Raw genomic sequence first — 4,006 nt, 5'->3', positions numbered from 1 at the left:
CGTATGTCTTGGGCAGTTCCAACATTGATTTGATCCTTGGTATGGACTGGTTGGCCATGAACAAGGCGTCAATTGATTGTGAAGCTAAAGAAGTGAAGCTTACCCACTCTTCAGAGGACGTGATTATATTCGCGGCGCGTGATGATACAATCCATTTGTTCTCTTTGAATGAAAAGGGCGAGATCAATCCTATTTCGCAAGTTCGAGTGGTCTGCGAATATCAAGATGTGTTTCCTGAAGAGCTGCCAGGCATGCCTCCGCACCGTGAAGTTGAGTTTGTCATTGAGCTTGAGCCAGGCACAGAGCCAGTGTGCAAGCGGCCGTACAAGCTGGGTCCGGAAGAACTGAAGGAACTTAAGAGGCAACTCGATGAGCAGGAGCGTTTGGGTTTGATCAGACCGAGCTCGTCTCCGTGGGGCTGTGGTGTTCTGTTTGTCAAGAAGAAGGATGGCACGGACCGGCAGTGTGTCGATTACCGTCCATTGAACAAGAAGACAATCAGGAACAAATATCCACTTCCGAACATAACTGAGTTGTTCGAACAGTTGAAAGGTGCTAAAGTATTCTCCAATCTTGATCTCAGAATGGGCTATCATCAAATTCGCATTCGCGAGGAAGACATTCCGAAGACGGCCTTCAGGACTAGTTTTGGCTCGTATGAGTATACGGTCATGTCTTTTGGTCTGGCAAATGCTCCTCCGACATTCTGTCGATTGTTGAACTATATATTCTCTTCGTTCAAGAATGACTTTGTCTTGCTCTATCTCGACGACATTCTGGTCTTTTCTGAAACTGAGGAAGAACATGAAGAACATCTCAGATTGGTGCTTGATAAGCTGAGAGAGTACAAGTTGTATGCTAAGTTTTCCAAGTGCGAGTCCTGGCTGAATGAAGTGGTCGGTTCAGGCTCTCACAAGGTCAACTACGTGGGGCTTGTCGCCTATAAGCTATCGAGCTTGTCTGAGCCGGACCAAGAGGACCTTGCGCTCCACATTGCGCTCCAGAGCTAGTAGATGGACGTGGGTGAGAGCAACTCCTCGGTTATGTACGCAACCTCCTTGGTGGGGACATCCTCCTCCGCGGTGTCCCGGCGCCACCTTGCCGGCTCTTTGACATGCACGACGAGGTGTCAGTGCTTGCAGCTGCGTATGGCACTGCCAACACCAACCCAGGCTAGGAGCTGCTAGCTGTTGTTGCCCGCACCCCCAAGCCCGCTGGCACGATAGCAGCAACCGGAGACGGTCGGCCGCACCTACCGCCACATGATGAACGTGGCAGTGTAGGGCAGAGCGAGGCACACCAGTTGTGGGTCCTGCAGATCTGCGAACGAGTCGATGCCGCCCTCCAAGGATGACAACACAACGCTCCGCCTCGATAGAGACGGACGCCCATCGCCGTCGTTGCAAGAACGCGGCGGCGCTCCGTCGTGCACTCAAAGAGTCGGCCAGTGTGACTAGGCAAAAGGAGGTGACAAAAAGAGAGAGCCGCCTGGGCTGGCTCGCAGCGGAGCATAGCCCGGCTTGTCGCTTCGCGGGCTTCGTGGGCTGGTATGCATCCTCCTTTTTTTGCTTTTGACAATGACAACATGATAGGGACGACTACTCACCACTCATCGCGGATGCTTACGATGCGGACAGCCGCCGAGACCCCAAGGGGAAGCGGCCCGGGAAGGAGTAGTGAACTCCTGCCACCCCATGTTTATATTTATGTTTATTTAGTTAAAATTTGAACTACGGTCATTTTGTATGAATTACGTAGATGTCTATTGTTACAAATGCTAAGTTTGAAGCTATTCCGTATGATCGACATAGTTTACATGTTTATGTATGGAAAAGAGGTAGGAAATTTTGGCATTGTGGTTCTGGATGGAGCGAAATGACAAATGTCCCGGCATTGCTAGCGGACCTGCCCGGACGTGCCCTGGGGCGTTTTTTTTTTTTGGCATGGATATGGTGTACTATATGTATGGAGCAATATTAGGTTATTAAATGTGCAATGCATTTCGGAGATCTCTCGTGCACTATACGAAACTTTGGGCCATCAATGCGTCCAAAAATTAGCAGCCAGAGATTTGATATTCATCACAAATGAGATTGAGGAAGTAAATGACAACTAATTGGCTGCATTAAATGAATTCCTTACTACTAATATTTTGTTACCTATATATAGGAATGAACGATATGGCAAGCAACCGCCAGCTAATTCTTGGACTAACACACACATATTGTGCCCCCCCAAAGCACTGGTTGTTTAAAGTAATTCAAGTCTGTGTGCATGAAGAAGCACACGGAACGTGTGCGCCTACTAGTGCCACTCCTGATACTTCTTGTTTGCTTTGTTCTTCATGCTCAATGTAAGTAACAGGATATATGAAGAAAAAAGATTTCCATATGCTTACATTGTTTAGTTTTATTGTTATCAAGAGTAATGTCTAGTATTTTTTCATGTGTGTTAAAAATGTCTATGGCATTACCAAAAGGAGGCATTTGTTCGTTGTTGCTTCATATTTTGCTTTGCTTGTTTGTTGATTAAATAAACATCTATGGAATACTTCCATATATAGTTGCATCCATAATGTATATGTTGCTCTAATTTGTTTCCATTCTCTAGGTGGGAGTATAAAAGACACAGGTAACAGGAAGATCAGTCTACCGTATGGATTGTGTGGACCACCTAAACAACTTCCAAAATGCAAGAACGTCTATTGTTGGTGTTGTTTCCCGGATCCCAACTACAATTGCTATCGTACGCCTGAAATATGTGATAAGGAATGCCGCAAACATTCTTCACTAAAGATAATCGCGGCAGCGCCCTCCTCCTCCTTCCTCCCATCAAACTGAAATATTTGTTTGCTGGAAATAAAAAAGTGCAGCGTTTATCTTGTTCTTTACAGTTGGAGTTACATGTTGAGACTCTCATATTAATCAGAAAACAATAATATATAGTCATTGATCTTTGAGGCCAGTGACGAATCTAAGATTATTAAACAAGGGAGTAGTACACTCTGTGCCTTAAGTTGGTGATCTAACGACATTCGCTGTGAGGTACAACCAAAGCGCTCTTTGTCTAAAAAATACGCTCGTCTAGCTATAGTGGATTAAAGAACTCATAGGCAACAATTTAAATTTAAAATAGTCATATAACAAATCCCCTTTGTAATATAGATCAACATTCAACAAAAAGTAAGGATTTCACGGTGGAAAGAAGTAAAAAAATAAAAGCGAAGTTCAGTGACGGACAGCCATGCATAGATTAACATGGATAATTTTGAGTAAAAGGGCACTGACGGCGGACACTTCTTGATTGTTGTGGAATACTACTCGGCATGTGGAAAAGTAGACAAATCTGAAGATTAGAACATCTAAAATAAAGATAAATGATATTTGCATAGACATGACGATGTAGGTCTGGACCCTTTCCCCTTGCCAAGACGTCCTCTACAGCAAAGTTCCTCCGTGTTGTACAGAGAACCGTACGGACTCGTGCTGGCCGCATCCAACGGGAGGACCGTCGTCGCCACCGCGCCCTTTCATGTGTTCTCCCCGCATTGGTTCCTCGTGCCGCGCCATCGCCACTTCCCGAACTCGTCTGAGCAAATGTTAATGTGTATTTTGCAAACCTGCAGCACTTCCAGCTGGGCCGGCCCATATCTATGTTTTGTTTTCCTGTTTGTACAAACGTAAAAAAATGGCGGCAGCCAGAGTTGGAACCTGCAACTTTTTCATTGTGAGGGCGACTACATAACCATCCGGACGTCTCCCGCATTTGCAATGATACTTCGCTTCGTTTTTATATTTCATTCTCTAGTTCGGTTCTTTTTTTTCTTATCTTTTTCTAATGCATGATTTTTTTTAAATTTGTGAATTTCTTTTTATAAATAAATGAACTATTTGAAAATTAGATGATTTACTTTCAAATTCGATGAACTTTTTTTCGGCTTTGATGAACTTTTATTCAAAGTTGATAATATATTTTTAAATTCATGAACTTGTTTTTATAATCGATG

The 4,006-nt window shown here is 44.3% G+C and overlaps 1 long non-coding RNA gene across 1 annotated transcript; it reads left to right on the top strand.

Annotated features, from left to right (window-relative positions):
• Nucleotides 1-2,206: 2,206 nt before the first annotated feature.
• On the top strand, nucleotides 2,207-2,944 carry LOC123411990. The gene is made up of 2 exons (XR_006613377.1): nucleotides 2,207-2,353; nucleotides 2,611-2,944. It is a non-coding gene; the product is annotated as an uncharacterized LOC123411990 (long non-coding RNA).
• Nucleotides 2,945-4,006: the final 1,062 nt, after the last annotated feature.

This window comes from Hordeum vulgare, chromosome 7H, assembly GCF_904849725.1.
Source record: "Hordeum vulgare subsp. vulgare chromosome 7H, MorexV3_pseudomolecules_assembly, whole genome shotgun sequence".
Lineage (NCBI taxonomy): Eukaryota > Viridiplantae > Streptophyta > Magnoliopsida > Poales > Poaceae > Hordeum > Hordeum vulgare.
This window is presented reverse-complemented; position numbering and strand designations above follow the sequence as displayed.